Source organism: Teleopsis dalmanni, chromosome 2 (assembly GCF_002237135.1).
Source record: "Teleopsis dalmanni isolate 2A chromosome 2, ASM223713v2, whole genome shotgun sequence".
In the NCBI taxonomy this organism is placed as follows: Eukaryota; Metazoa; Arthropoda; class Insecta; order Diptera; family Diopsidae; genus Teleopsis; species Teleopsis dalmanni.
In genome coordinates, this window is record NC_051847.1 from 89,149,013 (window position 1) to 89,163,119 (window position 14,107).

Genomic DNA, 14,107 nt, shown 5'->3' on the forward strand with positions numbered 1-14,107 from the left:
AACTATTTTTATATCCAGAAACAATTTTACTTATCGAACAAATTGTCATATTAATATAAAAAAAAAAGCCTTAATTTATTAAAGAAAGTTATATTTAGGTTTCAGAATGAATTGTTGCTCTTGTTCTTACATTCACACCCATATAAAAGTAAAAGAAAACTGAAGAAGGTAAGCTTTTCTAAGGACGGTGAAACGATATGGGTTATCATATCAACAAAATCAGAAGCGGTTAACAGACGTATAAAAATAATAACCTTTATGGAAATCTAAGTCAGTGCCATAAAAAACAAAATGAGATTTATAAAAAAGTATTTATCTGATATTGCTTATATAGGAATTGAAGACATTGCTGTGTTTTATTAAAAGAACATAATGTGTGTGATAAAGAAATAGGAGTACCTTTACCCAAGTCTTTCAGAATAGCATGCCCATGAAACTATAGTATCACAATGGGCCTACAAAGCGAGCGTAAATTAGCAGCATATTTTTCCAAGATGGGATGCACTTGTATCTACTATCTTTTTAATAACAAAAAGTAATAAAGATCAATATATCAGTATATAAAGATCAGTTTATATATTTTATTTATTGTACAACTGGTACACGTAAGTAAGTACGAGTCGAAATAAAAAGTATATATGTAATACATATAATGTATAACGATTCTAAAGAAAAAGTTATTACAAATTAGAAAATAAATAAATTTATCTGCATTAAACACGGTGTATTATTAAAAGAATGTTCTATACCCCTCTAACAGTTTTATAGGAATAGTCAAGGGAATTCTATATGACAATGGCACATTCCCTTATATTAAAAACGGAATATCAATGATATGCCTAGAATGTTTAGGGCTTCCAAGTGGTTTCCTCAAGCACCTCGTATGGCTAGCTCGTCCAGTTTACAATATCCAAAAATATCCATATGACCGGGAACCCAGATTAGAGAAATATTGAACTACATCCACATCTCATTTATAGTTTACAAAGACTGTCCTAGATGTTATTTGGACTGAGCTTAGGGACTTTAATGCAGCTTGACTATCCGATAGTATATATATATTCCAAGCAATTATATCATCAATTTCTAGAGAAGCTATAGCTTCCTTTATAGCAATCACTTTTGCCTTATTTCAGTAAGTGATATGAAGATAGTGATTTGTGAAAATAGAAGATAGAAGATTCACATACTTTTAAGTGCAAAATTCGCTTTTTTTGCTCTTACACATCAAAAAGATAGAGAATAATTATTTCGAAGAAAAATCAGGTTCGTGATTACTCATATGAGTAATTCATGTCGCAAATATCAATACAGTTTATATATATGACGGTTTCAACATAATTGAAAGTACCTGATTAAAGAAGTATCTGATCAACGAATTGAAATAAGTTTTATTCGATTTGGTTATTAATTAATTTGTAGTGATAATGAGCACTATTATGATGTCCATGTATTCTCTTCAACATAAAGAGTTTTCTAATCTTTCTTAAAAAGAATTATGAAGAGTTTTCTAATCTAATGATTGAGAAAATGTTAAAACTGTAACTGATTGAAGATGATTGATGTAACTGTGGGTAGCAATCTTAACTTTTTATTTCACAAAGAATGCTTAGCGGAAGTATAAGCCAATGTGCTTAATCGAGTGCTCAATTATATATTATTAAGTATTTTACTTCAGTCGAGAGTATTAACTCGCTACAGTCAAATAGAAAATAATAAGCTTGAACTCATTTGTAGATTTTACACTCTTTGCACATTATGGCATACACAAATCGTCAAGCCTAAACAGTGCTTAACGCAGTCCTAAAACAACCATCCATGCCATGTCGGTGGGTGACCAAGCATGTATATATCCGCTAAGGTTACCTACTGTCTGAACAAATGCTAAGTAACTTGTCTACGATTTTGAATGACGCATGCGCACGTTTTCCGCTTAGAGATGTTAGCTCTTAGCTGCTAGCTGTTAGCTCTTAGATTTTAATTAATTTTAGCATAAATAATTGTCATTGTTTAACATTTGCCTTTATGTCGTCTATCTCGATGACATACACAGCAGCAAATTTTATGTTGTTTTCTGTAGCTGCGATCTGTTTAGATAAATGAGGCAGTTTAGATAAAAACTTTAGTTCTATTTTTTCTGCAATTGTCTTGTGGCAATTAAGAAAAGAGCAAAATTGCGTTTGATTGAAATATGCGGTGTCTACAGTTTACGCTACAATTTAATTGTCCATAATTCCGTTTGTTAAATTGTATAATAATTATTGTAGTCTATCGATAAAGTATCTTCATACATTTTTATATTTTCTATTTTTATGCAGAAAATGGTGAAAATCATATTAACATACTTTTGTTTCTATACGCTATAGTATATAAATTAATCAAAGCAAATATAATAATAATAATAGAAGAAAATTAAATATAAAAGTATAAATAATATATCACCATCATCATCTATGATTATATTAGTCTAATTCAGGCCTTAACTGTCTCTTCATGTTTGCTTTCATTAAAAAAGAAAAGTTTTTGCTTTCTATTAATTAGAATAAATACATTATATATATGCTGTTAGTCTATAAAGAAAAATTACTAAACACCTCTAACCGCTATTCAAAAATGAAAATCTTAATGCTAAGAACAGGAAGGTGTTATATAAACAAATAATTTGACCATCACTTCTATATGGATGTGTAGCGTTTAGCAAGGCCTCAAACACTACTATTCGCCAGAATCTCACTGAGGTGAGTTATTGCTTAGTCTCATGTAGTGATAAACAATAATCCAGTCAAGGCGTAGAGAGGGGTTTTGAAGAAACCTCGCAGTTTATAGAGAGTAAAAGTGTTCTGACTCAATTAGCCTCAACATAATAATAAAAATTAAATACAAAAAATCAGTTTTTTAAATATACTATATATATATAAATATACTATAATATATCTTAAATGTACTATACTCTTGAGTTTGGATTATACTCTGTACTCTGTTCCTTGCCTAAATATCTAGAACACTACATCAGTACAGATTTTCAGTTATATGAAAACCCGTAGAATCATTCAACAATGTATTTATTCGCATAGTAAGCGATCTTCGAGATACTTAGAACAAATCAACTAAGTAGATTTTCTCAAAAACAGTGGAACTGTAAGTAATATTATAATTGTAAGGAATATTGTAAGTTATCGAGTTGCAATATTTGTTATTGGTCTTCATACTCTACACCATTTAGATAGATGTGTCCCATTTAAGTTTCTTAAAATTTTTTTGTTTTGTTTAGTATTATAAAAATTCCTGAACATGGGGTAAGCTAAATACTTTCAATCCAACCGTCCTGAGATATACAAGGTTTTTACAATCTAATGAATCTAATGACTACTTTGAACACAACATTTTAACTTAAATTTTAATTTTAAATAATTGTTTATCATTTATATTATGAAATCTTAGATTTTATGAATATTGAATGACTATTTTAACATTTACATTGACGTTTGAAGTTCTCAAAACGCGATCATTATTAGGAAGTAAACACTACGAATATTTTAAAAGTATGTCACTTGTGAATTGATATCAAAGTAATTAAATATAAAGCATTTTCTAGGTTGAATGTGATAAATAGCGTATAATTGTCTAGTTAATAATTGCAAAAAATTAAAATAAGCTTAAAAAGTTAATTAATTTTAAGAATATCAATCCACTTATTAAATGTTAAGCATTTAATTAGCTTTGAAAATGATAGTAATAGTGATAGTTACATTATTTTTGTACGCTAATTTATTGATATATGTGTTATATTAATTTGTTTTTAAGGATTTTTGAACTATAATACAAAATATATTTTAATAAAAATTTGAATGTTTTCAATAAAAAATGAAAGTTCAAAAATTATTATAATTTCGATAATTAATTACATTTATTAAAATTATAAGCTCAGATACCTACTAAGACTCTTTTAAAACCGCAAATATTAATTCTGTAAAATAGTTGTATATTTTTGTAAACTATTTATTAATTAATACTATTAAAACTATTTTTTACATTCTCTTTTCTAATTTTTACAACCTTCACCTTAATTAATTTGCAATGATTATTATCAAAATTTTTGATTGCGGATATTTCAAATCAATGTATATTAAAACCTAATATTAAGGAAACACCTACTTTCCCTAAATATTAATATTGAAACTCATAAACTTTAGCCCTGCATTTAGGGAAAAAACATTAATACAGTTAAATATTTTGTTATAAGTAGATTGGGAAAACTTTAATATAGTATAATCCGCATTCATCTCGTACCTCTACCCATAAAATTGACTTTTACAAATTATAATATCATAACCATTGAACTAATGCTATAACACAACTTTTGGTATAAAGTGATAGTTAACTTAATGACTGCTGTGAAAAGTTCAAACTAACATAGCCAATCTATGATTTATTGAGAAAGAGAATCTTACTAGACAGGGTTTGGATCAAAGTAGAAAAACTCGTGACAATGGTGACAGAGCATTATTTAGTGGCAGACTTACCAAAAAATGGGATATCTTCTTTTAACAGAAATGTAAAACCTGTACAAAACAAAAAAAAAAAATAAAGACAAAGAAACAAACAAAAGAAAAAAGAAAAAGTTCCGGAGCAATGCAACTGGCGGACTTGCTAAATATAAATCCTTTGAAAGTAGTCTAGAATATCGAAGAATAAAATATCAAACCCAAAAGTACGTTAATAGGTAAAATGGTTACTTGTACAGAAAAGAATATTCTGCTGCCACCAAAACCAACCAACCATCGTAATTTACTTAAGAGGAACTTTATGGAATGGAGCACAGGTTATTTAATATCGAAAATATAAATATTTTGTAGTTATTCGTAAATATTGTACACTATATCTCTGTTGCGTCCGAACTACATTCTTACTTAGAATATAATCTGATAGTCGTATAAAATAAATAAAAAGAATTAAGTTTTGTATGAGGCACATCACAAAGGCCTTGCTTTGATGAAAGTTAAATTTAATTGTCTTAGTCACATAATTTATTAAAAAAATAACAACATCCTTTCTTATCACCTTCTTGGAAGTATTTTTAGCAAGTACTAGCTACTCATGATCTCTTCATTTTAATATTTTAGCAAATTAAAATATTAAATCAATATTAGATCATTTTAAATTAATGATCTAGTGTAAATCTAAGCACTAGATTTACTAATGTCATCAAATCTAAGCACCTTGAAACCTGGAGTCCAAGTTAAATTCCAGCTAACTCCTTTTAAAAAAATAGTTTTATTACTGTGTTACTTATGGGAATACTTCTCCATCCACCATTAGAAAACTTCAAATTAGGCAAAGAAGTACATACGTATATAGTGTAGTAACTTATCCTAATGAACTACAATATCTTAATGAACTAGTTCGTTCGTTAGCTGCTGTTATAATTTAATGTGTGCTTAAATGTGAAATAACTGCATATGTAGTAAGTCATTTTTAAGTATTCTTCTTTATAATGAATAGAGAAAATGGAAATTATATCATTTTCAATTGGTAAATCTAGGGTAACTTTTTCATTCGAGATTCACTTTTAGTAAAATTTTTATTTTGGATTGATAAATTTTGAGCAAAATGTATAACACTCTAGATTTTCGCCAGAGTTGCAAAATTACCCTGAAATTACAGCTGAAAACAGCTGTTTTATATGACTTGGCGAATGAAGTGTGATTTTGTTCGACATATCGCACTCCTTCAAAAGAGGCATAAGTTTAAATTCGTCAATTTTAGTTAATGTAGTTCCATACAGCGTAATAAGAACACCGCTTATAGTTTACCTGCCTAACAACACGTAAAACTACACTTTGTTTTTATTATTGCAAATTGTCGAAAAAAAAACAGTTATATCTCTTTTTTGTTAGGAATGACACTACGCTCCAAAACATTTTTTGCGTTTTTTTGAAAATTGACGAATTTCGAGTTGTGCCTCTATTGAAGACGGTGTGCAATATGTATTTATAAAAAATATAAATGCCTACTAATATAACACTAAGAATGCTATAAATTACTCAAAAGACGTTCGATTGGACAAACAAAATTTGACAGATCGGAAGTGACTCCTAAATTTACTCCTAAATCTAGATTTACCAAACGAAAACACCATTAGAGTCAATAGTAAAGATCGAGAGTGACTCCAGATTTAATCTAGATTTACCAAACGAAAATGTTATTAGAGTCAATAGTAAAGATCGAGAGTAACTCCGGATTTACCAATCGAAAATAACATTTGAGTCAATGATCATTTGTGTAATATTTTGTAAATAATATTTTAATCATTTAATCATTATTTAAAATAAGAAAGGAAATAAGAAAAAATATTTTGTTATATTAAAGACTCGTTATGCCGGCGTTCGTTACACTGACAAAAAACACTGTATAAATAAAAGCAAATATAAATTATATGAAGTTTTGAAATAAAGTGAATTACTTCACATAAACCCAATGATCAGCGATGCAATAAGGTTTTTCGAGCCAAGTGTCTCAAGCATTCGAACAATATGTCAACGGCAGTGAGCATTTCATGAACTTGTTTATGCTCCGAATTCAAGGTAATGAACAAACCAACGTATTCGCACTTTAATTAATAAAATACAGATAAAACACAAAATAAAATATACTTTGCGAATGAATTCATTAAAATTAAATTAAAAAATGCAGGTATTCAACGTATTTTAAGAATTTTATAAAAGCTAAAATGGCGTAATGCCAGCTGCGGTAGTGTGTCATATTCTCAGCTTAAATCTTTTTTTTATGTTAAGTAAAAAATATAAATCTTCGCAACAACACTGAAGTGAATTAATAATTGAAGTGAGTTTCGTAATAAATTCAAACAAGTATAAAAAATGACATCCAAACAATTGCAGAATGACGTATTCGATGTTTGAATTTTAAGCTTAAAAAAAATGCTAAGCGAATACACAAACCCACATACTCCATTATTTCGTTCTCTCCACTGCACTAAGACCATGTGAACTTCTACGAAACGATTCAAATTGTATAAAATGAATTTGTATTGAAATGAAATGTGTTAACCTTCATTAGTAGGAAAATATGTTAACACAAGTGTAGATTTAAAGTCAGTCTTTAATACTTTAATGCTAATTTCATTGTTCCGAATTATATACCCAAATACTCGTACCAAATAGCAAACCGATCAATACAACTTCAAACAGAAACAGCGCATGTGACTCTACTGAACTAAACCTGTAAGTATTTCTGAAATAGTATTTCTAACATTAAGATTAATAAATATTGCGAATAAGTGAGAAAACAATAAAAATGCTTTTAAAAACAAAATTACTAACGATTAAATTTTTTAACCTTTTATGTATCCATATTCGAAATTTGACATTGTAGCCTTGAGCAATGTCAAAATCCTTTCAAATTTTGATCAAAATGAAAAGAATAAATATTATTCAAGGTGGGCGCGAAACAATTAAAACGGAACTTAATTACTTGTTGGTACCCTTCATACACACACACGCAATGTAAAAACGGTATTATAAGTTTACCAAAATATTTGCAATTGCAGTGAAGGTAGATATCCTACATACGAAGCCTCTTGCTCTAATCTCTCTCCCTTGATTACTGAAATGTGTTTGTACCCGCTGTACGTGGCTGCAATTTTCCATGCTTATTCCTAAAAAGTGGTTTTAGTGGGTTCAAGTCTCACACTGTGGCTTTCGATGCTTTTCACCTACTCCACACAAAAAAATAAAGATAGATTCAGAAGCGTTGGTTTTAATTGTGGTACAGCTTCCTTTTCTGTTCAAGAAGTGCATATACCCCCGTAGCCAAAAATTTGCTTCACATAAATTCAGTAATTTAAAAAATATTTATTATAGTAAACAGCCATGTTAATGAATTTATATATACATATATGTTACAGTCAAACTTCCGTAACTCGAACTTCTATAATTCGAATTTTCTATAACTCGAACTAAATATAGTGCAACAGCGTGTAGAAAGCAAATTACATACAATTACGAAAATTCGAAGTCTCCATAAGTTAAACCTCTCCTTTACCAAATAGTGCCTCGAGTTATAGAAGTTTGACTATATGTTATATTTAAATATAGTTCAAGCCCCTAAATGGTACCTAAAATACCACCATACCTTAGTCATTTATTGAAAAATTTGTAATCAACAGATGCAAGTCCAATCAACAAACAAGTATCTTAATTCATTCGCCTATCAAAGGAAAAAGGAGAATGAATATAGATGCTGATTATCCCCTTAACTCGAAGTGTTCGAAGTGATATTCCTTATCACAAATAAATGAATATAGACGCTGAATAGCCTCTTATCGTTAAAAATGTGTCAAAAGTGATATTCCTTAATATAAATGGGAGAGTCAGGGAGAGTCAATGGAGAAGTATTTTAGCATGCATGCTGCAATAATTGAAAATAGATAATAGTCGATTTTAAATAGATATAGATAATAGATATTCTTCAAAATTTTATTGATTATTATTAGTCGATGTTTTTTATTTTTTTTTTCAGCTTTTATGAAACAAAATTCTGATATAGTTGATATCTGAAGTTGATACCATAACTACAAGAATTGTTTCGGGTCCCCATGCCCTGCTTCTTAACTATGCCAATCGCTTAATCTACGCTCAGATCTATTGTGACATATTGCCATTTTGTTTCTTTTTGACCCAAATCCAGGACTATAGTTAGAAATTTATTTCGGAGAAACTTTCAGACAATTTCGGTATTTAAAAAAAAAATTGTATCTTATTAAACAGCAGGATGCATTAATGAGCAATATAAAAATAATCCTTTAATTTATTTTCACAATTGGAGGGGCGTATCTACCCGAATTCACTGTGTAAATTGATTGTCTTCGATTTTTAACATTGATCTGTGGCATTGTAGTTTATAGGTTGTGTTGATGCAAACTCACTATTGGATTTTCAAATCGAGTCATATGTAGGGAGAATGGGGAGTATCGTTTGCAATAGTTAGGCTATCATCGATCCAGAAATATCCAAGTATACAGTCAAGTGTTTCTGTATTCACAATGAGAGAAGGGCAGCAGTGAGTAAGTAAGTTATTTTGATTTGAGACTTTTATAGCTTCGATCCGATATTTGGAGAAAACTGATTTATTATATTAAAGAGTAAAATGTTTTTTACATATTTTCATAAATTCAAATAAAAAATTTTAACTGTACTGATTATAATATACATAAACTGGAATTGGTGATTACTCTCAATTCAATGCCTTAACTTAGATAATAAAATGTAGTTACTATTCTTATATTGTCGCTAATTTATTTAATTATAAACAATTGTCACTAACATCTTACTTGTAGAAGAACACCAAAGGTATGACTTTAAAAATTAGAATAGAGTACAGGTGCAGGACAATTTTCATGGTGGTAAGGGTTGTATTTTTCCTTTTCTAGTACTATGCCATTAAAGAGTTTAAAGAGATCAGAATTTGATATAATGAACTTTGACTGGTGTACTTTCAAGAGTTTCGAAGTAATAGGTATAAATACTGCAGTTGGAGAGTTGGTCTATATATATACAAAAAAGACACCAAAATACTAGATAACGTTTCGAAATCACTGCTTTATGCGGGCTAGCAGATTCCACTATCTAAGTATAGTCAACAAGTACAGCTGATAAGTAAACTTCGATATTTCAAAATGCATCCCATTCGGTATTCTAACAATAAATAATATAATCATATTATACTTATCATGAACTCTATAAACCTCGGGTTATAACAATGGTCTACAAATTGCGAGAAAAAAAATTTTTGAGTACAGCCTAGGACATACCAGAATATAGGGAACGATAATATGACTTATTGTTTATATTGATAAAGACATAAGATATTTTTACTAAAGAAACTGAAAAGTTTTACCCATAAATTAAGCAGAATGGTTTAAGATTGTGAAGATAGGCAAAACGATCTCATAGTGTAGTGCAAAATGATAATGATGAGGCAGACATCATTATGTTGATGTTTGATATATTTATTATATGGCATGTTTTTTAGAAGCAAATTACTTAATTACGTAAAAAGTATTGTTGCTAATGATCCAAAGCTTAGAAATAAAAAGCTTTGAAGCAAAACATTAACGTTAAAAATTTCATATTTGGTTGTTAATTAGCGAAATGGACAAAGGTATTTTAAAGTGTGCGTGCAGAAGATACTTTGAAATTTACTGATTTTTTCTCATTTTCATAGTTTTATGTAACTTCATTTTTAGTAAATATAATTTATATACAATTTATATTTTTATTCTTAAACACGTAAATGTTATTTTCCTTGAAACAGCCCATTGCATGCGTACTTCTATTTATTCAAAGGTATGAGGTGAAGATACCTTAAATTATGTTTTTGCACGTATTCGAATGATTGTCCAAAATAAAAACATGATGATTTCTTTATTTTAATTTTAGTTTCATAAAAATATATATTTTTTTAATTTTTATAATTTAATACTGAATTTTACTATAATTGTTTATACTCAAGGACCGTAAAACGTTCTTAAAATCTGATAAAATAGTAAACATGAGCTGAATTAAATAGTGTTTGACGCTATTTGTAAACAAATATAGCAAAGTACATAGTCGTAAAACTGAAAATTATGAAAAAACAAACTAATTTTTGTTTAAATAATTAAATTTCGTTTATCACTTGCCAAAGTTGCATTACGGACTCTAAACCTTGTGGCCACGTTCATGTCGGAATTTAGCATTCAAACGTGAGACTTCGCTATTGACACAAATAGAAAAAAATTTTTCACTTTCAACTTATAAGTAGAGGTTAAGAAACTTTTACAAATTATTTTTTAAACAGTTTTTTAATTTAATAAAAACTTTTTAATTAAAAAATTAGCGCTTTTCATCCATATAACTCAACTAAAAACGATCACATAATCATATCAACAATAATAATGGACGAACTCACACATAAGATGAATCTTCTTCGAGTATAAGAGGACTGATGTTGGATCATACAAAAGCTAGTTGTTCACAAATCTATTCTTTTAATTCTCAGGTTTAATTTCTCTATAGCTGGGCACATGCGGCTCGCGGCTTATGTTTGTGCGGCCCAAGACATGTTTCTAATCTATCAAAATTACGTACATTTTTTTTTGGTGTACTTTGGTAAAATTACATTATTTTAAATTAATAAATTTTATTTTATTTAAATTAATAAATTAATAAAACTAAATTTAACATTATAACTGTATTTTTATTTTTCTCGAAAACAACTATGAACGTATGTATTTGTTTCTGCGGCCCTCCAATCTGTACAGTGGTTTGTATTGGCCTGCGATGACATTTGCTCTGGACAGCCCTACTCTATAGTACTAAACTTTTGCTACTTAGAAAAGTAGTAAAATAGTTGTTGTTTTTAATGTAAATTAAAAAAATTGAAAATCAGATGAATAGAGAAATACGATTAAAACTTACTCAGAGCGGTGAGAGCTTCTCAGCCTCAACGTGATGGTAAAATATATATATTTGTAAATATATGTACATCGTTTCCTTATAAAATACAACCATGGAAGGTTATATATGATTTTTAATCTACCAAGTATAAAAGAAACTCCAACTCACACTCGAACAAAAAATAATTGGTCACAAGTTTGTAGCATTTTATTTCTCAAGTCCAATTATTACTTAGCAGAAGAAAAAAGAATGAAATAGTTTAAAATAGAAAAGAATTAGGAACATTTGATTCATATCCATCTGGAATGATTATGATTAGAACCTGCATATCTCAGGTCTATTTTTGCTACGAGATGCACTTTTCTTCTAGAGTAAAATCATGAAAGGTTATATATACAATATGTTATTTTTGTAACAACATTTATTAATTAACAGTTTGCTGGAGTTTTTTGTTAGAAATACCAAGAATGGACGACATAGATAGTTATCGGAAAAACATTTTCATTATGAAGATTTTGATCTCAATATTAAGTTTTGAACACCTATTAATTATAAAAAATAAAATTCTATTTATGAAATTAACACTGTCACATATAAAGTCCTTTTGTAATTTGAAAGTAACTTTAAAACCTAAAATTACGTCTAAATAATTCACATTTTGCCTCCAGTGTATTAAATTATTATTAAAATTGATTGATCTTAAGGAAGGAACCAAGGCTTGTCATATATGACATTAAAAAATAAAGTTACTTAAACCTAAATCTACTAAGACTGAAAAGTTTTCGGAAATTCATTTTTTTTACTTTGATATATCCAAAATGTTCCTGTAAAAATATTGTTACAAGAGAGAATATTAATCCATTGACAACGAAAGAAATCAGCGCGAGCGGACACACAGCTCTTAACAGACTTTAAAACCAGTCCCCTCAGAAACATAGCGAAATGTCTTAACGATGACGACAATCCTAAAAGACTCTGTACCACTTACTTAAGTGGCCATAAAACCGTTACCCATAAGCCTGACGCAGCATAACACATTCTGCACACGAAATTTAATTGAAAAACAAAAGTTGATGAAAAATTTTTAAAATTATATATCCATATTAGGGTGCCACTAATGAGCGAAAGCCGTCAACAGATGCTACAAACGAACTGTCTGACAGATCGCGCTCATTTTTGGCATAGTAATTGTCCTTAATTGCTGCCAAACTACATAAACTTAAAATATCGAAAAATATACAGCGCGCGAATTTTAAATGAGAATTTCCGAAAACTTTTCGGTCTTAATGTACTATGAATTAATCTCATTGTAATGGCATTATTTTTACTTTGATATATCCAAAATGTTCCTGTAATAACATTGGTACAAGGGAGAATGTTACTCCATTGACAACAAAAGAAATCGTCTACAGAGTGGACACACAGCTCTTAATAGACTTTAATAGCCTGCAGCCCTTTACAGAAACATAGTTAATTTTGTTAACTATGACTCTAATTCTAACATATCTCTTTACTTACTTACTTATGTGGCCATAACAACCCGTTACCGAGTTTCGGCCTGACGCAGCATAACATATCTCTTTACATAGTTTAATATTAATTGATGAATTAGAGTTAGAGTTGAAAAATTTTTAAAATTATATATGTATATTAGAGTGCCATTAATTTTCGAAAGCTGTCAACCGATTTTACGAAAAAAAAATTGCCCATATACCTTAATGGCACCCTAATGTATATATTATAAATAAAATTAAACTTACTGGATAACATCTGTTATATATATTAAGCTTGATAGTATTTTGAGGAAAAGAATTTCGAATGTTTCAATATGGGTGTAAACTTTTTAATTACTTAAGGAGTAATATCTTTTTGGGAACATATTAAAAGATAGATAACTAAGATTTTCAACAATTTTAAAACCCAAATCCATCATCAAAAAATCTATGATGGCGAACTGTTCTACATAATACCACAAATGATTGATCATTTTCACTAGAACTGTTTTCAAAATTAAATAAGCGAATACATTATTATTATCACATTTTTATTAATCTTGTTTAAATGAAACCTTTTGATATAACCCCTTAAACGATTAATTTTTAGGCTTTAATCCTAATCCTAAAAATTAAAACGGTTTACGAGTTTGAGCTCAGCAGCTTCAAATTAATCTAAAACCAATTAATTCAAATCATATTCAAATTAATCAAGAATCAAATACGATAACTTAAAATCACTTAATGTAATAGACACCTTCTCCACTTTCGATCCATGAACGCCACGATCTGTTTGTGTTTGCAAAAGTTTACCTACAGCCAAAATATGAGATTAGTTTATAAGTTAAAGTACATAGGTTGTTATTGTTTTATATTTTTTTAGGAGTTTTTATTAAAGATATATTGATAATAGTACAAATACATATATTCTATAAAGAACTGAAATAAAGTTAAAGTGAGACAACATAATTTTTAATCACGTTTTTCTTTAAAATTTGTTTATTTTATTGGTCAAAGCCATTATTCTATAACTTTAAAACATTATTTTTAATTTTTCCCTATATAATTATTATAACTCTTATATGTTGTATGAATGTTATGAATAATCCCAATATAAATTTTAAGTAGTATTGCAACAGATATTATGATCTCATATTA